This window comes from Physeter macrocephalus, chromosome 14, assembly GCF_002837175.3.
Source record: "Physeter macrocephalus isolate SW-GA chromosome 14, ASM283717v5, whole genome shotgun sequence".
Lineage (NCBI taxonomy): Eukaryota > Metazoa > Chordata > Mammalia > Artiodactyla > Physeteridae > Physeter > Physeter macrocephalus.
Window position 1 is genome coordinate 115851624 of NC_041227.1, and position 19867 is coordinate 115871490.

At 44.0% G+C, this 19867-nt stretch overlaps 1 protein-coding gene and 1 non-coding gene across 6 annotated transcripts in view; both read left to right on the top strand.

Moving 5' to 3' along the window:
• Positions 1-2145: 2145 nt before the first annotated feature.
• On the top strand, positions 2146-2218 carry TRNAW-CCA (transfer RNA tryptophan (anticodon CCA)). The gene has a single exon. It is a non-coding gene; the product is annotated as a tRNA-Trp (tRNA).
• Positions 2219-7544: 5326 nt separating this feature from the next.
• WIPF2 (WAS/WASL interacting protein family member 2) overlaps positions 7545-19867 on the top strand; it is a 42145-nt gene continuing 29822 nt past the window's right edge. For 2 of the 5 annotated variants that reach the window (XM_007112506.4, XM_007112507.4), the window contains exon 1: positions 7545-7682. The gene's annotated coding sequence lies outside the window, so the exon portion shown is untranslated. Of the gene's footprint in view, positions 7683-10760; positions 10900-16225; positions 16351-19867 lie in introns of all 5 variants that reach the window. The other 3 variants (XM_007112504.4, XM_055089969.1, XM_007112505.4) reach the window with 3 other exon arrangements.

A 19867-nucleotide genomic window follows, 5' to 3' on the forward strand; every position in this document is an offset into this window, starting at 1 on the left:
CCCCCACCTCCAACTCCCTTGGCAACCACAAGTCTGTTCTTTATGTCTGTGCAGACTAATCACATTTTAATTGATCAATAGTTACAAGCGACTAACGGCTCCCAGCTTGGACCGTACAGTTCTAGTAGTTTTCTGGAGCTTAAATATTCTAGGAAAGAATACTTTATAGGTGCTGCTGTTAACAGCATTATGCCGGGAGGCGAACAGTGTCTGGTTGGCCCATATTAGTGGTGGCTGAGTTTGACTCTGTGGTTAAGGAGGCACTGCCAGATTTCTCCATTAAAAAGACACTTTGTTTTTTCTCTTTGCAAAGACGCTTTGTCTTTTCTCTTTGCAGTTACTATGCGGTGATTTTTGCATCTGGCAAATATCCTGTGTATCCTAACCATTCACTCTTGTTAAAAAGTTATTTTTAAATGTGTTGTGTAATATTTCAATCATACAAAAAGTTTATAAAGACTAATATAATGAACACCCGTGTCTCCACCACTCAGCTTAAGAAATGAAATCTTACCTTACAGCTGAGGCTCCTAGTACCTGCCCCCAGTCACACGCTCTTCCTTTCTCCCCAGAGGCCACCACTTTCCTGAGTGTGGTATCATTTCCATGAGTTTCTGTAAACTTTCATTACATATGTATATATCTCAAAACAATATAGTGTTTTGCATTTAGGGGGAGTAGCAGTTTTATTGAGATGTAATTTGCATTCACTATTTAAAGTGTATAGTTCGGGACTTCCCTTGTGGCGCATTGGTTAAGAATCCGCCTGCCAATGCAGGTGACACAAGTTCGAGCCCTGGTCCGGGAAGATCCCACATGCCACGGACCAATTAAGCCCGTGTGCCACAACTACTGAGCCTGCGAGCCACAACTACTGAAGCCCGCGCACCTAGAGCCCGTGCTCCACAACAAGAGAAGCCACCGCAATGAGAAGCCCGCGCACCACAACGAAGAGTAGCCCTCGCTCGCCGAAACTAGAGAGAGCCTGCAGACAGCAACGAATGTGACATAGTGAATATATTACGATTCATGAGTGCTTTCGAAGTGTGTACACACGGTTCAGGTGCATTCCATTTAGTCTTTTCTCCACTTTGCAGATGGGGAGCCTGAGGCTGATAGAGGTTGAGTACCTTGCCCAAAGTCTCACCCTATTCAGTAGTGGGGAGAAAAGTCTTTGTGCCCAGTCATACCCAGCGGCCACTCAGTGCAGGCATCCATCATCTTGCACTTAGACGTCCACAACACTCTTGCCTTTAACCTGATCCCCTCTAATCCATCCTCTATGCTGCAGTCAGAGGGATCTTTCTAGAAGGCAAAGTGAGTCATGGCACTTCTCGGCTCAAACTTTCTAGTGGTTTCCCTCTTGCCCTAGAGATAAAAATCTAACTTTTCATGAGAGATAATAAAGTCCTTCACAAATTGGCCCCTGGCAACTTGACAGTGTAGCATGGGGCAGTGGTTCTCCATGGGGGCATGTTGGAAATTCGTGGCTTTTTTTGTTTTTTGCCCCACTGCAAGGCTTGTGGGATCTTAGTTCTCCGACCAGGGATCGAACCTGGGCCCTCAGCAGTGAGAGCACAGGGTCCTAACCATTGGACCGCCAGGGAGTTCCCTGTGGTGGTTTTTTTTTGTTTATCACAATGATAAGTTTGTGCTACTGGCATCTGGTAGGCAGGAGTTAGGGATGCTAGATTTTGCTAGATTTTGGCAATGGAAGGGACCATTCTGCACAAACAAGAATTATCCACGTGACTTTCACTGTCTTAGTGAACATTCTGTGTGAAAAATCTATTATCATCTGAGCCTAGAATCTGTCTCCATTAACCCTACATCCAAGGGAGGAGGGGACAAGTTTATTTCTGGTTCACCCTAACCATGAGGATGTAGTCCTTTGGGGTCCCATATTTATGATGGAGAATGTCCGGTTAAACTCCCCTGAAGAGGTCCTGGGGTGTTTTCTTTTCCCACAAGACCTGGAAAAAGCTCAAATTCATCTAGTTAGGTAAGTGTCCTCAGAGCAAAAGCCTGCTTCAGTGTTCCACTTATCTCTCTTTATGTCCCCTGCCTTCACTTATTTTGTTTGCCCTGAAAATTCCTCAATTTTCCATTAAAGCATTTAAGAGTTAAAAAAAAAAAATAGGGACTTCCCTGGTGGTCCAGTGGCTAAGACGCCCTGCTCCCAATGCAGGGGGCCCAGGTTCAATCCCTGGTCAGGGAACTGGAGCCCACATGCCGCAACTAAGAGTTCACATGCCACGACTAAACATCCCACGTGCTGCCACAAAGATCCTGTGTGCTGCAACTAAAAAAAAAAAAAAAAAAAAAGATCCTGCATGCCACAAGGTAGATCCCACAGGCGGCAACAAGGATCCCACATGCAGCAACTAAAACCCGGTGTAGCCAAATAAATAAATAAATATTAAAAAAATTTTTTTATCTAGGATTTTTAGTTGTTAGGGAGAAGGTCGCCAAGGTACTTGGTCTGTCATATGGTCAGAATAGGAAAATAGAAATATATAATATTTTTGCACATATTTAATATAATCTGCCTTTTCTAAGAATACAACTACTCTGTTGTTCTGTGTTGTCCAGAACTTTAACAAGAGTTGTTCACTATTTGGGAAAATCAAATCACAAATGACAACACTGCCCAACATAATACCCTTAGGTTAGTCTGCATTTGTCCCTGTCACATTCTTAGTGATTCTAGGTATGAGTACCAGTGAAACGGTGCACCTCAGACTGGGACTTGAACCCCCGTGCCAGGTCTCGAACCCAGCCTAAACCCAGATTGGGACTTGAACCCACGCGGCTAGGACTCGAACCTGGCCAAAACCCACAGTCTTCCAACTGAGATCACACACCTAGTTTCAGGACTTAATGAAGCTCAGGTTCTTGATGTTTCATGGCAGAAAGAATTCGGTGAGAGACAAAGTGATAGGTAAGAAGTGGATTTATTTAGAGAGAAACACACTCCACTGAATGCGGGCCATCTCAGAAGGCGAGAAAGGTCCCAGGGTATGGGGTTGTCAGTTTTTATAGGGATGGGTAATTTCATAGGCTAACGAGTAGGAGGAACATTTCAGGAAGGGGCGGGGATTTCCAGGAACTGGGCCACTGCCCACTTCTTGATGCTTGTGGTCGGTCTTGAAACTGTCATTGCACCTGTGGGTGCATCATTTAGCTTGATGTGTTACAGCGAGCATATACTGAGACTCAAGGCCTAATGGAAGTCGACTTGTCCGCCATCTTGGACCCATTTGGTTCTAATCAGTTTATGTCATGTCCTTGGGCTATGTCATTGTTTCAAAGGTTGTGCCCTGTCCCCTTCCCTCCTGTTTCACAAGCATCTGAATACTTCACTATACATCTTCCACTGTAGTGATACCTGAGCATTGACATATTGAAATGCCTTCCTCTTATTTGTCTTTTTTATAGTGAGAGCATTACATTGATTTATTTTTTGAAATCATGTTTTTAAAAAAAAATTCCGATAGGTTAAATTATGTTAATTTCACTTGGGGATAGTAAAGTTGAGTTATATTTGTTATAATAAAGGGATGCTGGGGTCTGGTATGCACAGGCTCTGGAGATAGTTCTGCTACTGTCTAGGTACGTGTCTTTTTTTTTTTTTAACTACGCTATTGTATCCACAGGTCTGGGGATAGTTTTGCTACTGTTCTAGGTACGTGTCTTTTTTTTTTTTAACTACGCTATTGTATTTATTTTATTTTATTTTATTATTTTTATTTTGGTTGCCCTGGGTCTGTTGCAACACGTGGGCTTCTCTAGTTGTGGTGCACGGGCTCAGTAGTTGTGGCGCGTGGGCTTAGTTGCCCCGCGGCAGGTGGGATCTTAGTTCCCTGACCAGGGATCAAACCTGTGTTCCCTGCATTGGAAGGTGGATTCTTAACCACTGGACCACCAGGGAAGTCCCTGTATGTAACTGCCTTTGGACAAGATGGTTAACTTTCCTGTGCCTCAGTTTCTTTATCTGTAAAATGGAGGTAACAATACCTACCTCAGAAAATTATCGTGAGGATAAATGAGTTATGACATGTGAAGTTATGACAGTGCCTGGCACATGGCAAGTATTTTTTAAAATTATTTATTTATTTATTTTTGGCTGCGTTGGGTCTTTGCTACTGTGTGCGGGCTTTTTCTAGTTGCGGCGAGCGGGGGCTACTCTTCGATGCAGTGCACGGGCTTCTCATTGCACTGGCTTCTCTTGCTGCAGAGCACGGGCTCTAGGCACGCGGGCTTCAGTAGTTGTGGCACGCGGGCTCAGTAGTTGTGGCTCACAGGCTCTAGAGCGCAGGCTCAGTAGTTGTGGCGCACTGGCTTAGTTGCTCCCCGGCCTGTGGGATCTTCCCAGACCAGTGCTCGAACCTGTGACCCCTGCATTGGCAGGCGGATTCTTAACCACTGTGCCACCAGGGAAGCTGCTGTATGTATGTGTCTTTGGACAAGATGGTTAACTTTCCTGTGTCTCAGTTTCTTCATCTGTAAAATGGAGGTAACAATACCTACCTCAGAAAGTTATCGTGAGGATAAATGAGTTATGACATGTGAAGTTATGACAGTGCCTGGCACATGGCAAGTATTGATAAATGTCAGATGTTATGATTACTTCTTCGATCAAATTTCTTGCCTCTCCCATAAGTTCCTGCTCTAACTACATCAAAATGCTTTCAGTTTTTGGAATGGGCCATGATTCTTCCTGTTTTGTTCGTATTCTCCCTCTGCCCTGGAATGCTTTTCCTTACGCTCTTTTTTTGCAGTACGCGGGCCTCTCACTGTTGTGGCCTCTCCCGTTGCGGAGCACAGGCTCCGGACGCGCAGGCTCACCGGCCATGGCTCACGGGCCCAGCTGCTCCGCGGCATGTGGGATCTTCCCGGACCGGGGCACGAACCCGTGTCCCCTGCATCGGCAGGCGGACTCTCAACCACTGCGCCACCAGGGAAGCCCAAGATACTACTTTCTTTATGAAGCCTACACCTATTTCTCCAAGTCTAGGTGAGATGTTCCTGTATTGCACCCCAGTGGCTGCTCTTATCATGGAGTAATGTGATAAAAAATGGAGGGCTGGGGCTTCTCTGTTGGCGCAGTGGTTGAGAATCCGCCTGCCAATGCAGGGGACACGGGTTTGAGCCCTGGTCTGGGAGGATCCCACATGCCGCGGAGCAACTAGGCCCGTGAGCCACAACTACTGAGCCTGCGCGTCTGGAGCCTGTGCTCTGCAACAAGAGAGGCCGCGATAGTGATAGGCCCGCGCACCGCGATGAAGAGTGGCCCCCGCTTGCCACAACTAGAAAAAGCCCTCGCACAGAAACGAAGACCTAACACAGCCAAAAATAAATAAATAAACAAATGGAAAAAAAATATTGCTTATAATAAAAAAAATGGAGGGCTTACATTAGCTATGGTGGGCAAGGAATGCCCTCTGAGGAGGGGACATTTGAGCTAAAGCCTGAAAAATGAGGAAGAGGCAGAGCGCGACCAATACAAAGGCCTTGAGGAAGCACTTGGTGCACTGCAGCACTAGAAAGCGGGTCTGGGGACTTCCCTGGTGTGCAATGGACAAGAATCCACCTGCCAATGCAGGGGACACGGGTTTGAGCCCTAGTCCGGGAAGATCCCACATGTCGCAGAGCAACTGGGCCTGTGAGCCACAACTACTGAACCTGCATGCCACAACTGCTGAAGCCCTCGCGCCTAGAGCCCGTGCTCCGCAAGAAGAGAAGCCCCCGCTCACAGCAACTAGAGAAAGCCCGCACGCAGCAACAAAGACCCAACACAGCCAAAAATAAATAAATAAATAAATTAAAAAAAAAAAAAACCCGTGGGTCTGGACCCGTGCTCCGCAAGAAGAGAAGCCCCCGCTCACAGCAACTAGAGAAAGCCCGCACGCAGCAACAAAGACCCAACACAGCCAAAAATAAATAAATAAATAAATTAAAAAAAAAAAAACCCGTGGGTCTGCACAGTGTATAGTGATCGAGGAGGGGACAGAATGGTGATGAGGTTGAAGAGCTGGAAGTTTAAATCTACCATGTCCCTGGTCCAATCACCCCACCTTCAGGCATATAGGACTACATACCTGAAAATCTTTATCTCTGCACCTACTGATCCCTATGCCTGGAATGTGTTCCCCGCCTTCTCTGATTAGCAATAAAATTCTACTCCTCCTTCAAGGCTAAATTCAAACCGTTTATGAAATCTTCTCCCATTCTTTAGCAGAAAATAATCACTCCCTTGTCTGAGGTCTCACAGCCCGTATGTCCCCATGGCACTAATCACATGCTGACTTGTATCTCAGCCAGCTGTTTACATGCCAGTCTGCCCATCACCCAGTCAGTTCCCTGAGGGCAGAGGCTCTGTCTTCGTCACCTCTGTAGCCATCTTCTGATGCCTAGCCCAGTGCCTGGACCACAGCAGGCACTCAGTGAATGTTGTGACATTTACTTGACTAGTGGGTGGTGCAGAACAGAAGGAAAACAAAAATAATAATGACGTATGGTTTATCACGTGCCTTCCTATTCATTACCTCATTTGAGCCTTCCAAAAACCCTATGAAACAGTTGGGACAGGCACTATTATGTAGACCCATTTTACAGATAGCGTAGCTGCAGCCCAAGCGCACGCAGTAAGTAGTGAGAACTAAGTCCCAGTTCTGTCCCCTTACTTCGGATTCAGCGTAAATAAGGATGATGGAGAGACCCAAAGGACATTGTGAAGATATAAGACAATGGGGTTGACTGCAACGGAAAAGCATTTTTGTGGGTGGACTAGGGAGGGATGCTTAGTCGGCTAGGACCGAGTTAACAGCAGCCCCACCAGGGAGGGCACAGGAATCCTTTCCCTGACCCAAGCAGCTGGAAGTCCGCAGCACCAACCCCCAGCTCTGGAAACTGAGGAAGCCCAGCCCGGTAAAGAGGAGACAGATGTTCACAGGTGTTCGAGTCAGGCAGCTAAGATGACGTTAAGGATAACTTGTTAACAAGGCCTGCCTCTGTTGCCGTGACAACCGGAGCTTAACTACTGAGCCCTTGCAAGGTTGACTGGGGCGGGTTCTTCGTTAACTCGAAATTAGGAAAGGACATTTATGGTGTGTGTGTGTGTGTGTGTGTGTGTGTGTGTGTGCAAAAAAAAAAAAATGAAAAAGATATTCAAAAAGATGTTCAGCTCAGTGATTCTCCACCTCCGCAACATGTTAGAATCACTTTCGCAATTTTAAAAGTTCCGATGCCTAGCCATACACAAGACCAATTAAATCAGAATCTCTGGGGATGGAACTCAGGTATCACTAGTTATTCAAGTCTTACCAGGTGATTCTAATCGCAGCCAAAGTTGCGATCCCTGCTTTTAGCTGCTAAACCAAATTCCTGCGACCTTCTCCAGACGGCGGCCACCCGCCCACTTCCGCCTTTACGTGCCCTGGCAGGGGGCGGGCTTTCCAGGGGCGCATGCGTGTAGCATCTCTTCGCGCTCTGCTCCCTCCTCCTTTTTCCCCCTCCTCCATTTTGTTCGCGGACGCTGGGGACGGTGGGAGCAGATCCATTTCCGGGTTGGCAAAAGGGGCGGCGGCGGCGAGAAAGGGAGCTTTCCGGGGGGCGAGCAGGACGGGACGGAGCCGGAGCGGAGGTGGCGGAGGATTCGCTCCCGGAGCCGCTGTGCCCAGGTCGGGAAGAGGCCGGAGAGGGTGGATCCGTCGCTGAAATGACCTGAGGACCTGAATGGGAGGAAGAGCCGGGGGAGGGGCAATTGGGGCGGGGCTTGAGGAGAGAGGGGGACTTTGGAGGAGGGGCCTATGGGAGAGAGGGGTCCTGGGGGCGGGACCTGAGGGGAGGCCGAGTGGGGGCTGGGTCTGAAGAACCTGTAGAAGAGGGGGCGTGGGGAATCTAAGTAGGGAGGAGTGGTCGGGAATTGGTGTGGGGCGAGCGCTGACTGTGAAAAGGGGAGGAAGGTTATTGAGAGACGGGAAATAAGGGATCCTGAAGGGTTGGATAAGGTAAGACGGCAACTCAGGGTGAGGAACGAGGTAACCGTGCGGAAAAAGGGAGATGGGGAGGGAGGACCTGTTGGGAACAGGTAATTAACAGGATGCTCCGGGTGAGGAGGCCGTCGTGACATTTTGGGAGTTGATGAGTGAAAACCAATGGTTGAAGGGAAAACTGAGGAAATTGCTTACACTATGAGGGAATCTGGAGAACATTAGTTGAGAAGGAATCAGATTTGAGTTAAAGGTTGGATTGAGAAACGTTGGGGTTCGCATGGGAGCGACCTGCAGTTGAGGGTTCAGGTTGGAGTGATGTGAAGTCTTAGTTCTGGGCACCTCCAGGATCCACCTCCCTTTTCATGGTGTTATTTTTGCCCTATGTTTATTTCTGAATGACTTATGGCATGTTTTGGGTGACTTTTTCTCCTTTTACAAACCAGAACAGAACCTCAGGGAAGAAGGACTCCTAAGGATTTACTAAGTAACTTTGAGGCAGATGATTAAACTGTCTCATTTTTTTCCCTTGGAAATGTAGATTTGATCCCTCTCTGCTTCTAAAAGATTGTGTTAACCAAATGGGATCTTTAAAGTGGTTGCAAAGAAGTGATCCCCGAAAATTGGATTGAGATATTGATATTTAGAAGACATGTCTTTCCCAGTTTCTTCCTCTCAGCCTTGCACATTTTTTGTGTGTGTGTGTGTGTGTCAGGGAAGTGTTGGTTTTGATTTGATACATGTCCAATTTTTAAACTTTTCTCAGTGTCAACTTTTAGTAGCCAAAAATTTCATATTGTTGTGTTACATTGTATTGGCTGCCATCAAGACCGAGATGGGGAAGTTAAAATTGGGAATAAATAAGGTTGGTTGATGGAGAATGTGGAAGAATGCAGTATTTTATTTTCTATTTTATTGTCTTTGAGAATTCACTGAAAAATAGTGTTGTAGACAGTTGAGCCTTTTGCTTTGGTCCAGTGACTTTGGCTCTTTTTGCCAGTTGTTGGGGAAGCAGTGTGCTCGTGGACAATTTTAGCTTCTTTATGATTTTTTTTTTTTTTTTTTGCGGTACGAGGCCCTCTCACTGTTGTAGCCTCTCCCGTTGCGGAGCACAGGCCCCGGACGCGCAGGCTCAGCGGCCATAGCTCACGGGCGTAGCCGCTCCGCGGCACGTGGGATCTTCCCGGACCAGGGCACGAACCTGTGTCCCCTGCATCGGCAGGCGGACTCTCAACCACCGCGCCACCAGGGAAGCCCTAGCTTCTTTATTCTTAATCCTTTAACATCTTGACTGTTCTAGCTTTTTCTTTGGGCATAATACTCTATAAACACTTTGCCCTTTGGTGAATTTGTTTAGCTTAGAAGTGTTCCTGAAGGTCTTGGCATTTCTGACGTCTGATGTGGATTTGCTTAAGAAGGGGCAGATTCTAACTCACACTTGATATCAGAGTAGTGTTTACCTTAGTTGGTACTGATTAGTTAGGTGATGTCAGCACAAAGGTGAAATGCAGAGGAAAGTGGAAGGTGTTGAGAACTGTGCAGTGTTCTGGTTTTACTGATGGCTTTTAAGAAGGGAAGGGACGAGTCCTATTTCTTTTGAAGAGAAAATTGTCAGATGTTCTTTCTTGACTTCTTGGGCTCTTTGATTGGGAGAGTAACCTGGTGGACTTGAACCTGTGTTCCTATTGTTCTGAAGTAATTCTGAAAACCGTGGGCTGCTGATTCAGGCTGTTTCAGCAGCCCAACCCCAGGAAGAACTGCCAGGTATGAAGTGTATACAGGTGGTCCCTGGCTTACCGTGGTTCGATTAAAGATTTTTCAACTTCACAATGGTGTGTGAGTGATACGCATTCAGTGGAAGCTGTACTTCGAATTTTTAATATTGATCTTTCCCTGATTTGGCACCATACTCTCTTGTGATGCTGAGCAGAGGCAGACAGCCGCAGCTCCCAGTCGGCCACACCAACTGATACACTTATAACCATTCTGTCTTTCACTTTCAGTACAGTATTCAGTAAATGACGTGAGATATTCAACACTTCATTATAAAACAGGCTTTGTGTTAGATGATTTTGCCCAACTGTAGGCTAATGGAAGTGTTCTGAGCGCATTTAAGGTAAGCTAGGCTAAGCTATGATGTTCAGTAGGTTAGGTGTATTAAATGTCTTTTCGAATTAACAGTATTTTCAATTTACAATAGGGTTATCAGGATGTAACCCATCTGTACACTTATTTGGGGGTAAAAACTTGCTTAATATTTTGCTGTCATTTCACCCTACAGTGTGTCTTTTTGGTTTGTTTTTAAGGTATTGAAATAAGTTGTGGAGGCTCAGAGCTCTGGGCAGGCTTTTGGTATAGCCTGCTTCTTTCACATTATGGTTTTCCATTTTTCCTATCCTGTCATGTGTTTCCATTGCTCTACTGGAGCCAGTCCCAAGTGGAAAACGGCAAATTGCACATTTTTTCCCTCCTTTTCAGTCTCTGGTGGACATCTTGTCTGTGTCACAGTTTGATACCACCAAATTGAAAGGATTTTTGACTGCTTCAAATGGGGAGGGTGGACAGAAGCTGAGCTGGGTTTGCTGGGCCAGGGAATGGACTCTGTCAAAGCAAAGAATAGTTGCAGAAACACAAACCAGGACCTTGAAGCTGTGACTAACATTTTGGCAACATGCTTCCCTTTGCCAAATAACTTCTTTTCTTCTTGAGTGTGATTGTTGATCTCCTTCTCAAAGTAGGCTCTTGTTGCTACTGTTCTTTACACAGCTCCCGAGCAGAAGTTGGCAGAGTTCCGGTTGACTGTCTCTTGAGGGATGTGGCCCGGATTAGAGTGGATGGGGTGTTTCATGTCAAAGTGAGGTTCATTGGCAGATCCTGAGAGCTGCTCTGCAAGGAAATGGAGGCGGTACTCTTTACTGAATGTTCTTACACGCCTTTATGTTTCTCCTAAATTCAAATCTGTTACTTACTCATCTGATGATTAAATGCAGAATCATTGCCTTTGCCTAGCTTTGAAAGTCCAAGGCATTGAGGAAGAGGGAAAGAGTGTTTCCGACTTTTTTTTTCCGCCCCACTCTCACTCCCAAGCCTTTGAGCCTGGGGAGCCACAGGCTAAACGCGCGAGCACTTCTTGGTATTATTATCGAGGGGTATTTTAAAATGCTGAATAGAACTTTATGGAGAAAAACAATGTTAGTAGGGAAAGAAGGTGATACATTTGCTAATGTCTGTGTCAGTCTTAGATCTCTTAATATTTTGGCTTACCATGCCTGTGGAGGCAAATAGGTTATCAAATAGGGGAGCCAGGAATTGGCTTCTAACTTGCCATTTAGGCTTGGCAAAGTTACAACAATTTAGTATGACTGTACTAAATACTTAATGCTACTTAGTAAATGTCCTTTTCAGTGTGTTCTACTTAGTGAATGCCCCCCCTTTTAAAAATATTTATTTATTTATTTGGTTGTTCTGGGTCTTAGTTGCTGCATGTGGGCTCCTTAGTTGTGGCATGCGAACTGTTAGTTGCTCCACGGCATGTGGGATCTAGTTCCCTGGCCAGGGATCGAACCCGGTCCCCCTGCATTGGGAGCATGGAGTCTTACCCACAGTGCCACCAGGGAAGTCCCTACACTTTTGTTTTTCAGGGGATAATTATTTGAAGATAACTGTGTCTCCATTAGGTCTTGGAATGGATTGTGAAGATCATTTCTTGCAGTGTGTGACAGTGGCCCTTGTAACGTTGGAGATAACCCCGAAACAAATCCTCTTCTTGGTGGCCCTGGATTCACCTTTCTCTTGCCATCGTTAGTCCAGAGTATTCTGTTCCTGATATGCAGGTTCAGATCCAAAGGTTTTGACTGTGGTCCAGGGCTTTGATTGTGGCAACAGATATGATTATTGGAGTTGTGTTCGGCCTAGTCTCAGGTCTTTCTTTCCTGAAGAGGGTCTTGAAGTTTGGCACGTCTTTATATCCAAGGAACGTGTGTAGATGTCCTCCCCATTTTAATAATTGGTTTTCAAAAAATTTTTAGTTTCTTAAACTTCATGGATTCATATTAAGCTCCATTTAGATTGAGGCCCCTGAGTGAAAGTAATTTGTTTTTAGTTGGTATTTATGATAATTCTTCAGTACAAATTAATTAACCGGCTTTCTGTGCTTATAGAAATGCTGAATCCAATAATCCCCTTTTTTTTTTTTCCTCCCAATAATCCCTTTGACTGTGAAACATTCTCCATAAGTCCAGATTGGAACAATTGGTTGTTTAAAGAAGAAAAAAAGGCATTTTCTAAAGTGGTACAGTCTACTGTGGGACAAGCTGTCTGAGATTTGTGGATAGTGAGTTTTCCTTCTTTCCACTTCTACCTTCCCTGTGCTCAGATGTAGGCAGGGTGTTTGTCATCAAAGATCCAGGTATGAGATTAATTTAAACTCTTGCTATCACTGTCTTATAAGGACAGGACTGTCTTTAACAAATATTATTTATTTTTAAAAAAAAAAATACTTTATTTATTTATTTATTTGGCTGCGCCAGGTCCTCATTGCAGCACACGGGATCTTCGTTGCTGCGTGCGGGCTCTTTAGTTGCGGCATTCGAACTGTTGGTTGTGGCATGCATGTTGGATCTAGTTCCCTGACCAGGGATTGAACCTAGGTCCCCTGCATTGGGAGCGTGGAGTCTTAGCCACTGGACCACCAGGGAAGTCCTGACAAATATTATTCTTTTAAATAGGTAATACACTCACGTGGCCCAAAATATGAAAGGTAAAAAAAAAAACGGTATACGGTCAATAGTCTGCCCTCCACCCTTGCCTACTCTTTATTCCAGTTCGTCTTCCCAGAGTCAGCTAATATTATCAGCTTCTTGAGATCCTTTCAGAGATACTGTGTACATGTAAAGTAAATACATACATTTATTGCATTTTTTTAAACGAGTGTAGCACACTGCTAATTCTGTCTGCAGTTTTTAAGAAACTTATTTTGACCATCATTCCGCATGAGCAGTAAAGAGAGTTGGCACCTGCCCTATACTGGTAGATATTTAATGTTTCCAGTCTTTTGCTGTTACAAACTATGCTCCAGTGAATAACTATATATATTTGGCCCTTTGCATGTGTGACTATATCTGTAGGGTAAATTATAAGTAGAATTGCTGAAGCTACTTTTTTGGGGCCCTGTCATTCACTTATGTGACAATTTTTGAGCTCCTGCTGTGTGCCAAGCACTGTGGTAGGTGCTGGAGATACAGCAGTGAACAAAACTGACTCAGACCTTGCACTCACGCGGTTATGGTCTAGTGGGGAGAACATCCATTAAACAAATAATTAATTACTCTTGCTCTAAGTGCTGTGGAGAGAGCTAATGGGAAGCCTAACCCTGGTTCATAGGGAAGGCGGGCACTCAGGGAAGGTCCCTGAGGAATTGACTTTTGAGGCTGAAACCTGAAGGATGAGGGGAGGAGATGGCATAGATGAAGGTCCTGAGGAGGGAAGGAACTTGGCTGTTTTGAAGAACTGAAGGAGTTCCAGTGTGTCTGGAGCTTAGGGAGTGAGAAGCAGAGAGATAGGAGGCAAGGCTTCAGAGAGTGTGAGCTCTCCAAAGATACAGATAAATGGCATAGTGAATTTTGAGCTCAACCTTTACAACAGACATTTTTTCCTGCCACTTTTTTCCACATGTAGTAGTTGACCAGTGTTGATGCTGAAACCATCGATATCATAAAGGAGTATGATGCCTGTACAGTGGAACGTGTTCTCTGAAAACTTTCCGGGGTAAAGCCCATTCTTTTAATCTTGATTTCTTTCAGGTCCTGCAAATTAAACTTGCGTGGCTGGATTAGGACTTAAAATTTTGGGCTCTCGAGAACTGGTTTGGAGATTGTTGGGGAGCATTTCTTATATGGGGGATGATGGGATTGTTAGTTTGCCAGACCTGCTTATTTAGCAAACAGAAAACCTCTCCACTTCTGGGGACTATTGACTGTTTTTTTTTGTAAGCCTCATGGGGCTGGAGAGAGAACACAGATGTTCTTATTGTGAACTACTGAATATAATTTGTCATACCCATCATCTAGGCCATACGTCTTAACATGATGCCTGCGACTTATTGGACATGCAAATGAATCAGTAGCTCAAGGGCCATTATAACTCTGAATATATGAAAACATTTTTATCTGCTATATCTGCTGTATATTTTATATTGACGTTTGTTCAGGAATCACAGTACTCTTCCCCAAAGCCCAGGTGGTCCTGTTTGATTTAGTACCTTTCTTGTGTAATTGGATCAACTTGCCCTGTTTTCATAGCTCAAAGTAGCCTCTTGGTTTAGCAGACCATCACTAGTGATCAAGGAATGAAAATGTGCAAATTTTTCTAGCATTTCAGCAAGGAGCATATGTGTATCTGATGGCTTAAGGGTGTTAGAGTGAGAGAAAGAGACTCTTCAGTGAAAGTCATAGCTTTGTTATAAGATTATCTGTGGTGAGTTGGGACTTAATATATTATCTTTGAAATGAGGCATGACACTTCTCTCCATGTGGAGTCTGGATCAACATTTTATGGAGCATCTGCTTAAATTTTCTTTCAGGCCTTTTTAAAAAAAATTAATTTATTTTTGGCTGCTTTGGGTCTTCATTGCTGCATGCGGGCTTTCTCTAGTTTTGGCGAGCGGGGGCTACTCTGTTGTGTGCGGGCTTCTCTTTATGGTGGCTTCTCTTGTTGCGGAGCACAGACTCTAGGCACGCGGGCTTCAGTAGTTGCAGCACGTGGGCTCAGTAGTTGGGGCTCGCGGGCTCTAGAGCACAGGCTCAGTAGTTGTGGTGCATGGGCTTAGTTGCTCCACGGCATGTGGGATCTTCCCGGACCAGGGCTCGAACCCGTGTCCCCTGCATTGGCAGGCGATTCTTAACCACTGCGCCACCAGGGAAGCCCAGGCCTTTTCTTAATGGAGGCTGTCATCACTGATTTTCCTTACTTCTGACTGTTCTCTGTATAAGCTTTCTACTTTTATATTTGGGGTGTGCAAATGAAGGAAGACACACAGAAGTCGAGGGCTAGTACTATGAGATGGCCAACCTAGAGTGAGAAGAGCTGTTTTTTGTCATCAGTGACTAGGTTTCAGCCTACCTGGTAACAGTCTTTTAATCTCATTAACAGTTTCTTAGAACTTCTAAAGATATTTTGACAACAGATGGTTATTTTTGTTTTTCAATTAGTTGCATTAAATTGAGGAGAAGACCTTTTAAAAAGGGGGCTAAGGTAATTGATTCTAAGATTTATCCCTCTATTTTTGTGCTTACCTTTGCAGTTAAATTTTGGTCACGAATTCTCATAGTGGCCTGGAAGTTCCTCCCTGTGGTGCAGTGAGCTCTGGGGTGGTGAACATTGTTTGGTTACACCCGGGCTGTGCCAGAGATTCAGGTTGCATTAGGCAGCCTGCTTCCATTACAGTTGAGTGAGACACGGGTTATTTTGGTTTGTTTGGGATTTTCTACTCTCTTTAAGTGCATTCGTAACAGATCCAGTACTGACCTCATTTTTTTGAAATTTTGGTCAGTCTGAAGCTTGGTTTTGCTTCTACGGTGTTAGATTTTTTTTGATTTTTAGTAATTAAATTTTAAAAATCAATATAGTAAGAATACGTCATCTAAAGAGTCAAACAGTACTATAAGTCTTACCATTTAAAAAGCTGCTCCATTTCTCCTAATTTGTCCTCAACCACTTTGAATACTTCTGGTATTTTTTTCCTGATGTATATTACCTTCATGTTTCTACATAGTATACTCACACTGTTATGTCTTGGTTTTTCAATTCTTAGATATTATCTATTGAATTTCTACTGAGGACACTGAATTTTGCATTCTTATGCTGCTTTTCACGCTCAACCCTTCCTGCTATCTGCCTAATAGAGACATATCACAATCTTGATTAAATCAATATTTTGTATGTTTTTGTGTTATATATCAGGATTCAAACAGAAAAACCAACCATTCTTGATATTTCACAGATTGCCAAATCATTGGAAGGCCAGGGGAGCATAGGTCAGGGAAAGCTACTTGCAGGGATTGTAAGAAACTGCAACCATTAATAATCTTGGCTGCCTTAAACACCAAAGCAGGCAATTTACAGAATATTGAAAACTGCTGCAAACCACATGTCTGTCATCTGTTGGAGGCCACACACCTGCTCATTGCTCCTGGAAGGTCAATAATAGCATCTATCTTCCTTCCATCTTCCAGATCTTGAGTGAATGAGTTGTGCCGGTGGAATTTAAACCACAGCCCCGTTGACAGGCGATTCTAGGAAAGGTAGTTCCCAGACGTCCAGCCTCCCTCCTCTCCCGTGAGTCCAGAAGGGAGTAGAGGTGAGTGTTATCAGAAGAAGGAAAAAAAAAAAGCATCCAGTATATTGACTGTGTACTATGGTTATATTTCCTTCTTTATACTTTTTTCCCCTCAGTATAATAATTGCCTTTTTTCTTTTGTTTGTTTTTTTTTTGCTTAATTTTCTGAGTGTCAATCATTCATTCATCCCTAAACTCGGATGAAAGTTTCTCTTTTCAGTACACTCGAACACATTAGTGGAGTCTCTTCCAGAGGCTTTTTGAAAAAAGGTCTGTAGGAGGGGGTGCATTCTTTTGAGGTCTTGCATGTCTGAATCATCTCTTTTCTACCCTCACGCTGGTTGGTAGTGTGATTAGATATAAAATATTATGTTGGGTATCATATTTCTTTGGAAATTTTAAGCCTTTGTGGTTTTCTAACTTTCAAAAATCATATTGTGAAGTTTGATGCTATTCTGATTCTAGATTCTTTGTGTGGGATCTGTTTTTTCTCTGAGAGGTTTTAGGGTCTTGTCTTTACCTGCACCCCCTGGAGGACTCTGCAGTGGAAGCGCAGAGTCTTAATCACTGGACTGCCAGGGAAGTCCCATTTAGGGTCTTGTCTTTATCCCTGGTATTCTGAAATGCAGTGATGTGCCTTGGGATGGTTATTAGAATTCATCATGCTTGGGAATCCCCTGGTGGTCCAGTGGTTAGGACTCCATGCTTCCACTGCTGGGGGCCCAGGTTTGATCCCTGGCCAGGGAACTAAGATCCCACAAGCCCGGTGGTGTGGCCAAAAAAAAAAAAAAAAATCATGGTTGACCTTCAGGGGGCATTTTCAGTCTGCAACTTATTTCCACCTGTCTTGGGACGTTTTCTTGTATTAACATCTTTTATAATATATTCTCTCTCTGATAATTATTTCTCTCTTCTCTCTTTCTGGGAACCCCTTTCTGGGAATCCAGATGGTGAAACTCCGAGAATAATGGCCCTGTAATTTTTTTTCCCTCGTGAATTTTTTTTTTTCTCATTCAATTTTCAGATAGCCTTAGTTTTTTCTTCCAACTCTTCTATTGTATTTTTAATATTTTCTATCAGTTTTTAAAAAAATAAATTTATTTATTTATTGGCTGCGTTGGGTCTTTGTTGCTGCATGCGGGCTTTCTCTAGTTGCGGTGGCGAGTGGGGGCTACTCTTGGTTGCGGTATGCGGGCTTCTCTTGTTGTGAAGCACGGGCTCTAGGCGCACGGGCTTCAGTAGTTGTAGCACGTGGGCTCAGTAGTTGTGGCTCGCAGCCTCAGTAGTTGTGGCGTGTGGGCTTAGTTGGTCCACAACATGTGGGATCTTCCCGGACCAGGGCTCAAACCCGTGTCCCCTGCATTGGTAGGTGGATTCTTAACCACTGCACCACCAGGGAAGTCCTTGCTCTCAGTTTTTTTAATTTCCAGGAAATTTTTTTGGAATTTTATATATAAATATTTTTGCATGTTGTCAGGAATTGTGTTTTGTTTGCTTTGATTCCTCTTTCATGTTAGAGGTTTTCTTGAAATGTCTGATAATTCTTGGCTATGTCTGTTCATTTTTAAGGATGAGGCACTAAAAAGCTGAGTGTGGAGCCCTGACTCATCAAGTGGTGGGCCCCATTTTAGGGTGAATTGGCACTGGTCACTTTCCTCGGAGAGGGCTGCTCCAGTCTTCTGCCTAGAGAGTATAAGCCCAGCAGCAGGGGTTTTTGGAGCCAAGTGGGAGAAGAGAGCTGGGGATGGGGGAAGAGGTCTCATTGTTGAGTACAAGTTAGACTTTCACTTGATCCCTCTGTTTTCATTATGATTGGTAGGTGGATTCTTAACCACTGCACCACCAGGGAAGTCCTTGCTCTCAGTTTTTTTAATTTCCAGGAAATTTTTTTGGAATTTTATATATAAATATTTTTGCATGTTGTCAGGAATTGTGTTTTGTTTGCTTTGATTCCTCTTTCATGTTAGAGGTTTTCTTGAAATGTCTGATAATTCTTGGCTATGTCTGTTCATTTTTAAGGATGAGGCACTAAAAAGCTGAGTGTGGAGCCCTGACTCATCAAGTGGTGGGCCCCATTTTAGGGTGAATTGGCACTGGTCACTTTCCTCGGAGAGGGCTGCTCCAGTCTTCTGCCTAGAGAGTATAAGCCCAGCAGCAGGGGTTTTTGGAGCCAAGTGGGAGAAGAGAGCTGGGGATGGGGGAAGAGGTCTCATTGTTGAGTACAAGTTAGACTTTCACTTGATCCCTCTGTTTTCATTATGGCTCTGCTGCCCTTAGCTATGACTGGTCCCTTGGTTCAAGAGGGCCTCTGGTTCAACTTCTCTCATCTTCTGCCAGGCATCATGGGGGAGGGGACAGAGAGGATGGAAGAATCTTATTTCTTATACAGACTTTCAACCAATTCTGTTTTAGCCCCTCCTGCACTCCTTTATCCAGAGGTATTAGGTGCCTCCAATTTCTGAGCCTTTTCTGAGATTCTGTGGTAGGAACCTGTGCTTGCTTCTTACTGCTGCAAGCATTTAGCTTTTTCCTTTCTGTGAAGTTATTTATCACTAGTGCATCTGCTTTCCAGCTTCCAAAATTTTGTTGACATCTCTCTTTATGTTGTTGTCTCCTTTCCTGTTTTTTTTTCTTTTTTGAAGTTTATGCCTTAAAAAATCCCTTTGCTGTAATTTTGATGGTGTTTATGTGTGATAAATGCATGGATATATTCATGTTTAACCAACGTATTCATCATCTTTTCTTTACTGAAACCCATTCAGATAGCAGTTGATAGCTAATGCTCCTTTAGAACACTGTTTTCCAGACTTCCCTAACAGCAAGAATACTTAAGGTGCTCCTTGAAAATACAGATTCCCAGATCTCTCTCCTGCACAATTTCTGATTTTAGTAGGTCTGGATTAGGGCCCAGCAATCTTTTTTGTGTTTGATTTTTAAACAGATGCCCTAGGATGTGTCTTATCTTCAGACAAGTTTGGAAGCTCTGTTTTAGAAGGATCTTCTAAACCATTTATTGCTGTCCTAAGTTGCTTTTGTATTCCGACTGTGTTTTAGTCTGTCTAGCTTTGGTCTGGATTTCTAAATTAGAATGTGTGTCCTTCATCTGATTAACTCCTCTCTTCTGTAGTTAAATGCTGGCTAATGGTAATAACTTTGGCCTTGTATGACTCCATTTTTTTAGCCAACATTTGTAAACCCACTGGTTCCTGGGATGTATGGGTGGGGAGGAAATATTAATTATGAACATTGAGCTACTCTGCATCATTTCACTGTCCAAATCCAGGAATCTGTTTTTTGTATTTGAAATGGAAAATTGACTCAGGCTTTAAAAACAAATTTACTAATTATCTGCCTTACATTTATGCAGCACCATTTTTGGAGATGTTAAAGCACTGTGATTTGAAGTTTGTTTTTAACTTTGACAGTATGAGAGGGCACATTCTCTTCTTTTTGTGTTGTAGATCCCTAGGCCTTGGAAGGAAAAACAGTTGTATCTTTTATTGTTGGTGTGTAAAACACCTGGAAATGAGGTGTTTGC